This window comes from Bos mutus, chromosome 8 (assembly GCF_027580195.1).
Source record: "Bos mutus isolate GX-2022 chromosome 8, NWIPB_WYAK_1.1, whole genome shotgun sequence".
In the NCBI taxonomy this organism is placed as follows: Eukaryota; Metazoa; Chordata; class Mammalia; order Artiodactyla; family Bovidae; genus Bos; species Bos mutus.
This window is the reverse complement of record NC_091624.1, coordinates 99777550-99794059: the sequence shown is the minus strand read 5'-3', so window position 1 is coordinate 99794059 and position 16510 is coordinate 99777550. Positions and strand designations below refer to the sequence as shown.

Here is a 16510-nt window from a genome sequence, read left to right as displayed (position 1 = left end):
ACCTATGCCAGATTTCTGAACTCCAAAGTCATAAGACAACAATTTTGGATTGTTTTAAGCCATGATAATGGCTTACAGTGATAAAGTGCTGCAGTAGCAATAGGGAAAAAATGCACCATCCTTTTCCTTGCCTTTCTGAGTATTTCAGTGCATTCGGCATTAAGCCAATCAGTCAGCTTTGCTGGAAATTATCACTTTTAATCAGTTTTGTCTTAAATTTGATTTGAACATGTGGCAGTTTAATTACCCTCTTAAATATGTGAATCATGTCATTGTCCTTTCTACTAAAATCTCAAGAAAGAGCCATCCAGCAATATTAATTATGTGAGAGGATGGCATATTTTTTCATATTTGAATTATTATGTCTTATTTATTGGATTATCTTGCTTGTATGTATGGTTATTAAGTATGAGAAAGCATCGCCTAGTGTAAAGTATAATGCTGGATGCCTCATATTTTATTGAATAACATTTATTGTAAGTTAAAGAAAAATATTAATTTAAATATGTATTGTAACATGAAAAATCTGAGGCATTTCTATTTGTAGAACTACACTATGTCAGTGTTCGTGGTAGACAAAAATAATGTGAGCAGCAACCAAAGGTGATGATTTTTCTGACTGACTTTGAGATAAAAGAAAATATAAAGTGTATTAAAATAATATCTATATCAGGATCCATTTGTTTCCCATTTCAATTGAACTTAGTAAGCTTAATATTGGATGACAATCATTAGAGCATTTTAATCTAAGGTTATTTATTCATCCGTTTATTATGAATCTTTATCTTGTTCTTAATGCTGAGAACTAAGTTCATCTGTTAGTGTTCCTTTTAAAAGTATTTGGTAAATTATGGAAGTGTTGAGGCTTAATAGTTGAAGACAGGAATTATTAGAGAAGATTACATAGTCTAATAACATATCTAATATGAAAAATATAATTTTTCTAAGTTTTTAATGTATAATAATTACGATAATTATTATGCGTGTGTGCTAAGTCACTTCAGTTGCATCCAACTCTGTGCAACCCTATGGGCTGTAGCCCACCAGGCTTCTCTGTCCGTGGGATTCTCCAGGCAAGAATACTGGAGTGGGTTGCCATTTCCTCCTTAACCTAGAGATCAAGCCAGTGTCTCTTATGTGTCCTGCATCAGCAGGCGGGTGGGTTCTTTATGACTAGAGCCACCCGGGAAGCTCCAAATAATCATTATGCAATTTAGTAACATTGGTGGCATCAATTGGCTCATAAGTGTCTTTTAAGACAAGAAGATAATTGTAATCCTCCTTATATGATGATTTATACTCTCATGAATGATTTATTTACATGGAGAATTAGAATAGAAAATTTTGTATATAGGATACATCATCTAAGATACATTAATTCAAAATATCTATTACTATGCAACCATATTCATTTATCTGTTATTATTCCTTGTTATAAAGCTTTTCAAGATCTTAAAGTTCTACAAAACTAATACTAAATTCTTAAAATTCTAAGTATAAAACTATTAAAATTCTAAAAATAATTAAATCAAATAATCAGTCCTTTATAGTAAAATGCATTGTTTGGGACACTACGTGTGAATAGTTTTATCAAACTCAGTGAAGAGAAGTCTGAACAACAAACTTTGCTGAAGGCAACCTTATTTTGATTAGTAAGAACTCTGAGAATCATATATAATGATTTTAATGATGATAACAAATATATAAAGCCAGAAATTCAAGAGATGAAACCCCGAAGGGGAAAAATTATAAAAGAAAAACATATAAAACATTTGCTTTCTTCAACTTTGTTTTTTGGAAGAAAGTGAAAAAGACTTTCCTGATTCTTTAAAAAATTTTTTTTAAAAAAATTTAATGTTTATTTTATATTGGACTATAGTTGATTAGCCAAGTTGTGTCTGTTTTAGGTGTACAGCTAAATGATTCAGTTGTACATAAACATGTATCTCTTGATTCTTTATAATCTCAAGGCAGTTGTCATATGAGTGGGAATAAAACTCTTACAATTATCTTAGCCCAAAGAAAACCTGAAGAAGGAAGCCTGAAAATGTTTAAATTTGGATTTCATTGGTAGTGCTGAAGACATCTGATAAAAACAGATGTATACATCATCTGGAGGAAAGCTTTAAATTTAGGCATCAAAGAATTCCACAAAATTTTCCAGAGGAAAATCAACTTACAATCAGACATCTTAAAATATATGAGAAAGTAAGTCACCATGCATGAGAGCATTGGAAACAACAAATACCTGATTTATCCACAGAGACTGGTGGTACTAAGTATCACGTATAGGATTTTAGATTAGTATATTTGGTGTATTTAAAGAAGAAAAAATAAATGGAACCAAGAATATATGTAAGGAAAAAGAGACCATTCAAAAGTAACCAAGAATATTTTAATGAACACAACTAATCTTTTAGAAATAAAAAAAAATATATATTTGGATTTAGAAACTCAGCAGGGGTTAAGCATCAGAGTAGACACAACGAAAGAGGGAATTAGTGAACTACAGTTTAAGTCTGAAAAAACGTGTTCAGATTGTAGCACAAAGGACTTTAAGGGAACATCATTATTAAGGATGAAACAGTTAAGACTTTTCTCAGATGCTGAAAATAGTCAAGGGTACCCAGTAATGCCACTTTTCTTCATTTACCTGGACATCCTAACCAGGATTATGTGGTCAGAGAAAGAAATAAAGAATGAATGGATGAATAAATACTTGAGAGATTGAAAGACTGGAGAGAAGAATTAAAGTCACTCTTGTGTATGTAGACAATTCAAAATATCAGAAGCATTATTTGAATTAATAAGGGACTTTGACAAAATTAGAGATATAAACTAAGTGTAAAATAACCAATTGTATTTCCACATACCAGCAATAAAGGAAGTATCTTAAAAATATAAAGTTACCCATTGGATAAATAACATGTAAATCTAATAATATAAATATAAAAAATGAGAAAAAGAGAGCCAATCCAATAGAAAAGTCTGAAAACATCAAGTTTGGGTGAGAATATGAAACTTTTTAGAAAACAAAAGAACAGTCTTTGGACTCTGTGGGAGAGTGAGGTGGGGGATGATTTGGGAGAATGGCATTGAAACGTGTATAATATCATATAAGAAATGAATCGCCAGTCCAGGTTCAATGCAGGATACAGGAAGCTTGGGGCTGGTGCACTGAGATGATCCAGAGGGATGGTATGGGGAGGGAGGTGGGAGGGGGTTCAGGATTGGGAACACGTGTACACCCATGGTGGAATCATGTTGATGTATGGCAAAACCAATACAATATTGTAAAGTAATTAGCCTCTAATTAAAATAAATAAATTTAAACAAAAAAAAGAAAACAAAAGAGTTTGACACTATCTAGTAAAGTGGAAGATATTCTTCCAGCTGATGTGTGTGTGTATACTCAGTTGCTCAGTCATATCTGATTCTTTGTGACCCCATGGACTGTAGCCCACGAGCTCCTCTGTCTATGGGATCCTCCAGGCAAGAATACTGGGATGGATTGCCATTTCCTCCTCCCGGAGATCTTCTGGACACAGGGGTCAGATTTGTGTCTCCTCCATCTCCTGCATTTTCAGGCAGAGGAAGCCCTATCCACTTGGTGAGCCCTGATACAAAATGGAGGGTTCAGGATGGGGAACACGTGTATACATGTGGCAGATTCATGTTGATATATGGCAAAACCAATACAATATTGTAAAGTTAAAAAAAAATACCTGAACAACTTAGAAGAAAATTATTTCAAATCATAATAATATTAATACAATTAATAAAAATGGAATATCAATGGCCAAGAAATAAATATAAAACAAATGTTCCACATCATTAGTAAATAAATATAAATTAAGATGTCATTTCACTTCTAAAATTTGTAAAGATTAAAAATAGAAATAGTATCAAGCTTTACCTTTTTGCTGTAAACTGTTGTCATAGACTTCATATGAAAGCATTAATGGGTACAACTTTTCTAGAATGTGGTTTGGCAATTAATACAAAAACATCCCTCACTTTTGGCCTCGTAATTGGGCCTTTTAATCTAGGAAATAATAATAAACAGGCACAGGAATTGTCATGCAAGAATGACCACTGAAGATCATTTTTGAATAGCAAAACAAATTTCAAATTTTCAAAAAGTACAGTAAAAGAGGAGACTTAATTTTGCATATCCAAACTGTGAACCATGCTGTATAGTTAGCGTTATGAAGAAATTCTCAGCACAGAATGTCACACGATGCAAACTTGTTAGAGAACAGAAGTGTTCATAGCATAACCCAATGCTATTTAAATTTTATGTGCATGCATAAAAATGGTGAAATGTTTATGTGCTAAGGTAACAGGCAATTAGACAGTACGTTCTCTTTATTGTTTTCCATATTTCAGCAATGTTATATATGATTTTTTGTATATAAAGATTATTTTTAAAATGTAGGAAAATCAATATCATAATTATTCAGCATAACAGCATCTCTAATAGTGTATATCTGCTTTCTCAAAATTTAACATTTGCAAGTATGTTTTCTTTGAGTCTTGGTTCTACCTTATATATATAATTTTTCTTGATTTCTTTGCATCATGAGAACACTCAATTCTTTCCAAAATACATTTTCAGTAAATTTCATCTCATTTATAATTATGTATTGAAGAGGATCAACATTATGATTAAATATTCTGTAATAAAAAAGTGCCCACAACTGCCTAAAATATAAGGAGTTCCTTGCGCATCAGGAATAGCATCCAAATAAGATGGTCCATTTCTGCATTAATTCAGTTTATTCAGCAGTTTTGAAATTAACCAGAGCAACAAATGATGTGGATATTAAATTCCAGGCAAAAGCCTCTTATTCAGTATTTGTTGTAGTATGAGTTATTACAGCAAATCTGCCTTTACTTCTGCCATCAAAACAAATACAGCTCAATTCTTTAATGTATGCATTAGGAGAAAAAATTCTAAAGAAACAGCTACTTATAGTTCATTGGCATTGGGGTAAAGCTGGATTTTTATTATACATTTTAAATATAAGCCAGCAAATGTATCATTGTGAATAAATTTGTTTAATTATTTGGTAGTGGGTTGAATGGTGGTCCTAATTCCTGTAACGGATAAATATTACCTAATTTGGAAAAAGGTTTTTTTCTTTTTTTTGCAGATGTGACTAAACTAAGGATCTTGAGATGGGAAAGTTATCCTTGATTATCCAGTTCAGTTCAGTTCAGTTCAGTCACTCAGTTGTGTCTGACTCTTTGCGACCCCATGGACTGCAGCATGCCAGGCTTCTCTGTCTATCACCAACTCTCGGAGTTTATGCAAACTCATGTCCATTGAGTCGGTGATGCCACACAACTGTCTCATCCTCTTTCGTCCCCTTCTCCTCCCATTTCAATCTTTCCCAGCATCAGGGTCTTTTCAAATGTGTCAGTTCCCATCAGGTGGCCAAAATATTGGAGTTTCAGCTTCAGCATCAGTCCTTCCAATGAATATTCAGGGCTGATTTTCTTTATATAGACTGGTTGGATCTCCTTGCAGTCCAAGGGACTCTCAAGAGTCTTCTCCAACACCACAGTTTAAAAGCATCAGTTCTTCGGCACTTAGCTTTCTTTATAGTCCAACTCTCACATCCATATGTGACTACTGGAAAAACCATAGCTTTGACTAGACAGACCTTTGTTGGCAAAGTAATGTCTGTTTTTTAATATGCTGTCTAGGCTGTTCATAACTTTTTGTCCAAGGAGCAAGCATCTTTTAATTTCATGGCTGCAGTCACCATCTGCAGTGATTTTGGAGCCCAAGACAATAAAGTCTGTCACTGTTTCCACTGTTTCCCCATTTATTTTCCATAAAGTGCTGGGACCAGATGCCATGATCTTAGTTTTCTGAATGTTGAGCCTCAAGCCAACTTTTTCACTCTCCTCTTTCACTTTCATCAAGAGGCTCTTTAGTTCTTCTTCGCTTTTTGCCATAAGGGTGGTGTCATCTGCATGTCTGAGGTTATTGATATTTCTCCTGGCAATCTTGATTCCAGCTTGTGCTTCCTCCAGCCCAGCATTTCTCATGATGTACTCTGCATATAAGTTAAATAAGCTAGGTGACGATATATAGCCTTGATGTACTCCTTTCCCTATTTGGAACCAGTCTGTTGTTCCATGTCCTGTTCTAACTGTTGCTTCCTGACCTGCATACAGATTTCTCAAGAGGCAGCTCAGGTGGTCTGGTATTCCCATCTCTTGAAGAATTTTCCACACATTTGTTGTGATCCACACAGTCAAAGGCTTTGGCATAGTCAATAAAGCAGAAATAGATGTATTTCTGGAACTCTCTTGCTTTTTCAATGATCCAACGGATGTTGGGAATTTGATCTCTGGTTCCTCCACCTTTTCTAAATCTAGCTTGATTATCCAGGTAGGCCTTAAATGCCATTGGATATACGCTGGATCAATAGTTCCCATGTCCTTGTAAGAGAAAGGCAGGGAGAGCATTGACATTCACCCAGAATAGAAGGCAGTGTAACCATGGAGAGACAGAGATTAGGGTGAGGCAGATACAAGCCAAGCACCAGAAGAGAAGGCAGTATAATCATAGAGACAGAGATTAGAGTGATCCAGACACAAGCCAAGCCTCAGAAGAGAAGGCAGTATAACCGTGGCGATAGATTAGAGTGATGCAGACACAAGCCAAGCAGTGCTGGCAACCAGCAGAAGCTGGAACAGGCAAACGTGAGCAGATGATCCCCTACAGCCTCCAGAGGGAGCACCACCCTCCTGACGCCTTGGTTTCTGACAATCCTCCCGAGAACTGTGGGAGAAGAATCTTTGTTTTAAGCCACCCAGTTTGCGGTAATTTGTTACTCTTCCACAGGAAAGTAATACATGGTTCATAATATAAAGACCATTATCAGTGACCCTAAGTCATTGTTATAAATCATTGGCTACACAGTTGCAGGAAAAAAGACAGGTTTAACTGGCAAAAATACTAAAATGTTTTTTTTCCTAAGAACAATAATTTCTTAAATGTCATTTTTCATAGTCATTTGTATGGCATATTCTTTCTCTCTTTAATATGACTTTCTCTCCTACATTAGCATTTGGATTTTTCTTGGCAGTCTCTAATGATCCATGCTTCCCAATTCCAATTCCCATTTATCTTTTTGTTTTAATAAGTATAAATGAGTCCATGACCTAGAGAAGAAAACACAAAATCATCATATAGGCTTTTCAAAACATGAGAGCCTGAGGTTACTAATGTTAGAACTCACTATTAAGTTCATAATATTATTTTATTTTCTCATTATGTAATAAGTGGTCCTAATCTTCTTGAGAAAAATTGATAAGCTTCTTGTTGTTCCTAGAAAGCACAGTTTGGAAGCTGAGTGATAAGTGCTCAGACATTTGCTTGTTCTTTTTTTTTTTTCTCTCTCATTAAAAAAATATTTTTAAATTGCAGTATAATTGCTTTACAATGTGTTATTTTCTGCTGTACAATAATGTAAATCAGCTGTATGTATACATATATCTCCTCCCTCTTAGCCTCCCTCTCGCCCTCCCATCCTACCCCTCTAGGTCATCACAGACCACCAGGCTGAGCTCCGGTGCTATGTAGCACCTTCCCACCACCTATCAGTTTTATGCATGGTAGTGTAGGTATAGCGATACTACCCTCTCAGTTTGCCCCACCCTTTCCTTCCCACCCCTCACATTGTGTCCACAAGTCTTCATCTCTATTCCTGCCCTGCAAATAGGCTCATCAGTACCTTTTTTTTAGATTCCATGTGCTGTATGCTGTGCTTATTTGCCCAGTCGTGTCTGACTCTTTGTGACCCTATGGACTGCTGCCTGCCAGGCTTCTCCGTCCATGGGATTCTCCAGGCAAGAATACTGGAGTGCGTTGCCATGCCCTCTTCCAGGTTATCTTCTCAGCCCAGGGATCGAACCCAGATCTCCTGCATTGCAGGTGGACTCTTTATGGACTAAGCCGCCAGGGAAGATTCCATATATATATCACATACACACACGTGTTAATATATGATATTTGTTTTTCTCTTTTGGACTTCATTTGTATGAGAGACTCTGGTTCATCCACATCACTGCAAATGACCCAATTTCATTCCTTTTTATGGCTGAGTAATATTCCATTGTGTGTGTATATATATCTCACAACTTCTTTATGCATTCATCTGTTGATGGATATTTAGGCTGTTTCCATGTCCTTGCTAGTGTAAATAGTGCTGCAGTTAACATTGGGATACATGTGTCATTTTGAATTATGGTTTCCTCATGTATTGGAGGAGGAAATGGCAACCCACTCCAGTGTTCTTGCCTGGAGAGTCCCAGGGATGTGGGAGCCTGGTGGGCTGCCGTCTATGGGATCGCACAGAGTCGGACACGACTGAAGCGACTTAGCAGCAGCAGCAGCAGCAGCAAGGTATATGCCCAGTAGTTGGATTGTTGGGTCACGTGGGGGCTCTGTTTTAGTTTTTGAGAAACCTCCGTATTGTTTTCCATAGTGGTTGTATCAGTTTACATCCCCACTTCATTCTTACTTTTAGCTTTTGGTTGCTTTGTTATTTTTATCAAAGTAAAACAAATATATGATAAAAAAAAAACTTTTTAAAGGGTTGTAACACATACATCCTCTCCACTTCTAATCTCCACAGAAATACCCTTTGATGGCTTCAGTTTTAAAATTTCCAGTTGCCTCCATTTATTAAATAATGCAATTCTACTGTTACTGCTTGATTTATTATCTTTTCCATGTTTTCTATTGTGTCATAAAAGGTGGGGATTTAACTTGAAATGCACATCCGACCATTGTCCAGGATTTTTGGGTGTTGGGCTGTGCACAGGTGATGGGGCTATTTTCTTCCTCACCTCCTTTTTTTTGTATTCACATTACATATATTGACCCTACTTATTTTACCTTTTACCTCTATAAACTATTCATTCAATTAATTAATGGCTGTCTTGGGCCTTTGTTGCTCTGCTGGGCTTTCTCTAGTTGTGATAAGTGGGGGCTGTTCTCTAGTTCGGGTGCTCTGGCTTCCCGCTGTGATGGCTCTAGGGCTGGGTTTCAGTGGGTGCAGTATATGGGCTTAGTTGCCCTGTGGCACAAGGATCTTCTCAGACTAGGGATTGAACCTGTGTCACCTACCTTGACAGGTAGAGTCTTAATCACTGGGCCACCAGGGAAGTCCCTCTATTTTATTTTGAGTGTTTTAGTCTCATCTTTAACTTCGTTGGACCCTTGCGTCTACCTAGCACTCATTCTAGTTTTCTGTGATTTGAATCTCCTTGATTCTCCATCCTAAACTTCCAACCTCTCTCCCTCTCGTCTCTCCTCAGAGAAGATCTTGCCTCCCTCAGATAAATGTATCTGAAGTAACCAAGAGAGGTCTCACGATTTTGTACCATAACTACAAAGTAACCACCTCCGTCATGACTTTTTCCTACTTTTTTCCTGCTAAAATGGAGGAAGTGCATTTTTTTCCCGATTTAATCTACTTTTGACTCTGAGTCAAAAGTATTCACTTTAATCTACTTTTGACTCTTCTGAGTCACCCAATGCATTTAACCCCTACCGAGTCCTCTGGATTCTGCTTCTAAATTCTGTCCAATTCTCTTCCTATCTCCTGTCACACTTATCCCAGCTGTATCAGACGACAGTGGACCTGTGTGGTCTGCCATTCCACTCTTGCTCCCTCCCAGTCCACAGAGCACCCAGGGTGAGTTTTCATAAGTGTGATTTCTGATTGTAGCTCCCTGTTGCTTAATGTATTTCAGTGGCTTCCCACTGCCCTTGGGGTAATGTCTAAACAACTTGGTTATTTAGTGTATGCGTGCAGGCTCAGTTGTGTCTGACTCTTTGTGACCCCGAGGACTGTAGCCTGCTGGGCTCCTCTGTCCATGGAATTTTCCAGGCAAGAATACTGGAGAGCATGGTAAATCTTGCCTTTGCTTATCTTTTTATTTTCTCTCTTGCCGACTATCCATTATATCTTTGCTTCAAGTTAAATTATCTGATGGGAGAAATTTTTTTTTGAATTATCAAAATTATTAAAATACTCAAAGTTATATGAGAGGCGAGTAAATGAATAGATGGGTGGATTATAAGGATTGTGGAATTTTGTTTATGCATACATAGTTTACAAAATAATTTACCTGCAGAGATAGTCTTGTTTATATTTTATAATTGTTAACTCTAAAAGATTAACTGAGTCAGAGAAAAAGTGTACTTCAGCAACATGTTAAAATGTCTTTGTTTACCACATTCAGTGAGCCAAATGCCATCAACTTCAGGACTTTCACTGATAAGCTGAATATTTGAATGACTCATTTCACAAGTGAGTTTGAAGTGATTTGCAAATATTCCACAGTTTTCCTTTTTCTCATTTTAGCTGGTTAAAAGCCATAAATGACCGTTTTGTATTTGTCACAATTAATATATCTCAGAAATAGGGGTACAGCTCATTTCCAATGCAGTTTACATAAATCTCCGAGTCAGACATGCCACTTTTAATGAAATAGCATTCATTTTTCTGTCTGAGAAGAAATTTTCATCTGGGGAGATGTTATTATGTCAAAAGGGCATTTTCATCCAGAAGGCTTGTAACATTAGATTGATAAAACTTATCTCCTCCTTGCTTAAATTCTTTATCTCATGCTGTGCTCAGATGTTGGTTCGCTAGGCACATATTCTCATGGTTCCACACTGGAAAATTATTAAACTGAATTCTTTAAAGGCATTAACCCTTCAATCCTCTTTTTAATTAGTCAATAGCAAGATAAAATTGCATTGATTTTGACCCCAAACCCCTGAGAGTCAGTACAATTTATTTTGCATTGGCTCTATGTAGATATTATAATTATGATGAAAGTAATTCCTAAGGAACAGATGATACAAGTTAAGACCTTAAGTGGCAATTTGTGGTAGTAACAGTTACACATGAAAGCCCCCAAGTTGTCTTAAGAAAGCTTTCATACAATCATGAGCCAAAGCAACATTCAGAAATCCTCTTTAAAAGTAAATAGGTGGTTCATGAATATTGTGTGATCCAGGGATTTCAAGATATGTCTCTTTCTAGTTCTGAAAGGAAATCTTTGGTAATTTATGCAGGGAGATCATATTGAAATGTATTCCTGGAGCACCGGGGCTTCACTGACCTCTCTGCCGTGGCTGGAGTCAATGGTGATTTCGCACCACAGCACACCAAGGTACTTTGTGTGTGTGTATGGAAGTGTGATATGGACTGGCTCATGTCCCTGCCAATATGCAAATGCTGAAGCCTAATCCCCAATGTGGCTGTATTTGGAGATGAGATTTTTAAGGAGGTAATTAAGTTTAATTAAGCCATAAAGTTATATCTCTAACCTGATGGGACTGGTGCCCTTAGAGAAGAGGAGGAGACACCAGAGACCCACATGCACACAGAAATAAAGGCCATAAGATAATAAGGGCACTATGAGAGGCCTCATCTGTGAGCTGAAAGAGAGCTCTCACTAGAAGCCCACACTGCTGACACCTGAGCTTGGACTTCTAGCCTCCAGACTGTGAGAAAAGTAATTTCTGTTTTTAAGCTACCCGGTCTGTGGTATGCTGATGAAGCAACCTGAGCTAATACAACGTGTGTGTGTGTGTGTGTGTGTGTGTGTGTGTGTGTGTGTGTGCACGCACACTAGAAAGAGTGAGCAAAAATGAGTGCCTGGGATACTGAGCTCTATACAACTATGATTTGATTGACAAAAAGATGCCAGTGGTGGTGGTTTAGTTGCTGCTGCTGCTGCTAAGTCGCTTCAGTTGTGTCTGACTCTGTGCAACCCCATAGATGGCAGCCCACCAGACTCCTCCGTCCCTGGGATTCTCCAGGCAAGAACACTGGAGTGGGTTGTCATTTCCTTCTCCAATGCATGCATGCATGCTAAGTCACTTCAGTCGTGTCCGACTCTGTGCAACCCCATAGACAGCAGCCCACCAGGCTCCTCCGTCCACAGGACTCTGTAGGCAAGAACACTGGAATGGGTTGCCATTTCCTTCTCCAGGGTTAGTTGCAAAAAGTCGTTAAAAGGTGTAAAGTTTCTGTAAAAACATAGGATATGGAAACTGGCAGAAAGAATTTCATAAAGAAAAATGCAATACAGTGTACAATACTTCCAGGATTCTTAGGGCTGCTAATTGTTCTCCACTCCCTAACAGCTGCTGCTCCATGGTCTGCAGGGAGTGAGGGATCTGCCAGGTGTGAGAGACTTGCTCTTGTCATGATAAAAGGTGGTGTGTGTGCGTGCTCAGTCACTCAGTCATATCTGACTCTTTGCAACCCCATGAGCTGTAGCCTGCCAGGCTTCTAACAGGTTGCTGATATTCATTACTAGCAGTTCTGGAGATACTGAAGAGATGCCTATCTGTGCACTGGGTGTATTTAGTTAGTCTCAAACAGCCCAGTATATTCCTGAAAGTTATTAAGAATGTGGGTGAAGCAAAGATCAATGTTTTAAAAAATCACTGAATCCATAGAAGGTAGTGACAAGTTGAAATTATAATGGAGTAATCACAGCTCAGGCACACACAAGGGAAATCAGGTGGCCATTGAGGATCTGATCTCAGACACCTCCCTGTACCACTGAGGACTTGAGCTTTGAGCTATACCAGTCTCGAGGAAACCACACCTGCCATCTGCAACTTCAGGGTCTCAAGATCTCCCTGGTAACTATGTAACCACTTCAGACCCCAACCAATCCTTGTTTGATTAACACCGTCACATCTTGCCAGCTCCAGTTATAATTTTTGACACACAACTTGGGTAACTAGCTGTGGCCTTGTAGCTTTTGCCTTTATAAGCTTCCTCTACTTTGTCGTCTCAGTTCAGTTCAGTTCAGTCGCTCTTTCGTGTCCGACTCTTTGCGACCCCATGAATCGCAGCACGCCAGGCCTCCCTGTCCATCACCAACTACCGGAGTTCACTCAGACTCACGTCCATCGAGTCAGTGATACCATCCAGCCATCTCATCCTCTGGCATCTGGTGGAACACAATTCAAGTTCTTCTTGACACTGTGTCTCTCTGGCTGCAGTCTTTTTTTTTTTTTTTTTTTTTTTGCTGGAGTATAGTTGCTTTACAATGTTGTGTTAGTTTCTGCCGTACAGCAAAGCGAACCAGCTATATGTATACATACATCTCTTGTTCTTTGGATTTCCTTCCCTCTTGGTCCCCCCACAGCACTGAGTGGCATTCTCTATGCTCTACAGTGGGTTGTCATTAGTTACTTATTCTATACATATTAGTATATGTATGTCCGTCCCAATCTCCCAGTTCATCCTACCACTTCCCCTTTCCCACTTGGTAACCATAAGTTTGTTCTCTACATCTGTGTCTCTGTTTCTGCTTTGCAAATAAGTTCAGTTCTAGTGAATCCCAAGTAAATGCCTCTTTATTTCTATCAGGTTTCCATTTCTGAAATTTTGGCTAATAAGAGACAAACACAAATGTATAAAATTAAAAATGTAGTTTCATAAATTTGAAAGCCTAGATAACACAAAAATATAAAGTACCACATTAACTTAAGAAGTAGAAAATCTCAGTAGATTTATCATTTTGAAGGAAAATAAAAATATTCTTTGAAGTCTACTCCCTTGACTCCAAAATACTTGAAATATGTAGATTTGTTGGTGAGTTTTTTAAAATTTTGGGGGAAACATCCCCTTTCCTCTTAGCTTTTCCAGAAAATATGATTTTGAGTATGCCAGAAGAGTCCAATATGTGGAAATCTAATAAAGCAGACTACCTCAATAGATTAAATAAGAGAATTTGTAATATCATCTTAACAAATATTTATTGAGTAATGATATTGACTACAGAATTTTGCTAAAAGAGAGAGTAAAAAGTATAATCAACACTCAGGCCTCCCAGATGGGAAGACACAGTTGTAGTATTATTAAAAAATAATATTGTAGTTCAAAACAGTAAATAATTAAACACCAACATGATTCATTGATGCTTGTGAAGAATTGATGCTTTTGAAATGTGGTGCTGGAGAAGACTCTTGAGAGTCCCCTGGGCAGCAAGGAGATCAAACTAGTCAATCCACAAGGAAATCAACCCTGAATATTCACTGGAAGGACTGATGCTTAAACTAAAGCTCCAATACTTTGGCTACCTGATGTGAAGAGCCAACTCATTGGAAAAGGCATGATGCTGGGAAAGACTGAAGGCAAGAGGAGAAGGGGGTGACAGAGGATGAGATGGTTGGATGGCTTTGACTCAATGGACATGAGTTTGGACCAACTCAATGGACATGTGAAGGAGATAGTGAAGGGACAGGGAAGCCTGGTGTGCTGTGGTCCATGGGGTTGCAAAGAGCTGGACATGACTGAGCAACTGAACAACACCACCAAATACATATAACAAGAACTCAGAAACAGAGGAGACTGATATAGCTCTAAAGGTAATTTAGGCTGGACTATTAGACATTTCTCCCTAAAATCAAAAAGAGTCATATTGCCTGCTTTAATAATCCACATTTGGAAAAAAATGCAGCACTTTCTGCCTAAACTGCTTGGTGTGAATACATATCTGAACCTTTGTTTCATAGTATAAACTATGAAAACATAAAAAGAGCAGGAGATTTTAAGAGTGGGAACACATGTATACCTGTGGCGGATTCATTTTGATATTTGGCAAAACTAATACAATTATGTAAAGTTTAAAAAAAAAAAAAAAAAAGAGTGTGTTCCAGTGACCCCTGACAATATTGTGAATTAAGCAATGAGGGTATTTTTGCTAACTCTAGCCATTTTGTCTGTTATTTTACCAATACTGGCCTTGTAATATCCAGGGAAAGCCTCTCAAATATCCAATTCTCCACTGGTTGTTGACACATTAGTTTAAACTTAGTCATTATGTAAATGTGCCTTGAGGTTTAGTTACCCTTAGGAAATGCAAGATTTTGTCCCTTACCAAAGCCGCATTAATGTCAGAAATTTTACATTAGAAATTAGATAGGACATACGTTTTGGGAAATATTTAGAAGCACTATGAGGGTAGACATTTCTGTCTTGATGCCCTTGGCCCTTGGCCCCCTGCTCTCCTGCCTGGGGGCAAGGACACAGAGATGAGTAGTAGTAACAGCTTAGACAGGAAGCCGGATGGCCTAGGTTGAAATTCCAACTCTGTTGTTAATTATTTGTGTGACCTAGGGCCTTCTTAACATCTTTGTGGCTTAGTTTCCTCATCAGAAAAGTGTAGTGTATATACACAACATATACAAATGGTCTACGTTTCCATCCTGTGCAGATGCAGTGATGTCATCCATGTAAAATGCAGCATTTCTGGCGAGCAATATGCCCTTACCAAGGATTAAATGCTTCCTTGATAGTTCAGCTGGTAAAGAATCCACCTGAAATGTGGGAGACCTGGGTTCCATCCCTGGGTTGGAAAGATACCCTGGAGAAGGAAAAGGCTACCCACTCCAGTATTCTGGCATGGAGATTTCCAGAATTCCTGACAGACTTTATTTTTAGGGGCTCCAAAATCACTGCAGATGATGACTGCAGCCATAAAATTAAAAGATGCTTGCTCCTTAGAAGAAAAGTTATGACCAACCTAGATAGCATATTAAAAAGCAGAGACATTACTTTGCCAACAAAAGTCCATCTAGCAAAGCTATGGTTTTCCAGTAGTCATGTATGGATGTGAGAGTTGGACTATAAAGAAAGCTGAATGCCAAAGAATTGATGCTTTTGAACTGTGGTGTTGGAGAAGACTCTTGAGAGTTCCTTGGACAGCAAGGAGATCCAACCAATACATCCTAAAGGAAATCAGTCCTGAATATTCATTTAGAGGACTGATGCTGAAGCTGAAACTCCAATACTTTGGCCTCCTGATGTGAAGAACTGACTCATTTGAAAAGACCCTGATGCTGGGAAAGATGGAAGGCAAGAGGAGAAGGGGACAACAGAGGATGAGATGGTTGGATGGCATCACCGACTCAATGGGCATGAGTTTGAGTAAACTCCAGGAGTTGGTGATGGACAGGGAGGCCTGCGGTGCTGCAGTCCATGGGGTTGCAAAGAGTCGGACATGACTGAGCAACTGAGCTGAACTGAACTAAAGGATTAAATAGTAATCTGGGGACAGCACTAGTCATGCTAATAAAGTGCCATTGCACACACACCACAGTAACAATAGGAGTAATCCCCTGCTCCTTCACGTTTGACACACACTTCATAACACGAGTGACATCCTACTAGTGGTTCTGATACGGTGTGGTCAAACTCTGATGGAAGTTTAGTACTTTCTACCTGCACAATAGCATTCTAATAGTTCTATTATCAATGATTCTCTTTAAAATGCTCTATGAGAAGCACATCCTTGTGCCTCTAGGTTTGCTTTAGTTGCCTGAAAGTTTAGGCATGGGACTGGTTCTCTCCTGAGTAACAGCTTCATTGTGTTCTGTGTCGCTAGGAAGTGCCTGGGTGTCCGTCCTGCAGCCCAGGGCACGGGAGAAGCACTCCTTTCCTTA

The 16510-nt window shown here is 38.2% G+C and overlaps 1 long non-coding RNA gene across 2 annotated transcripts in view; it reads left to right on the top strand.

Moving 5' to 3' along the window:
* Positions 1–16510, top strand: part of LOC138988998 (uncharacterized) — a 176541-nt gene that overhangs the window by 28309 nt on the left and 131722 nt on the right. For both annotated transcript variants that reach the window (XR_011465250.1, XR_011465249.1), the window contains exon 3: positions 11114–11211. This is a non-coding gene — a long non-coding RNA (uncharacterized lncRNA). The remainder of the gene's footprint in view (positions 1–11113; positions 11212–16510) is intronic.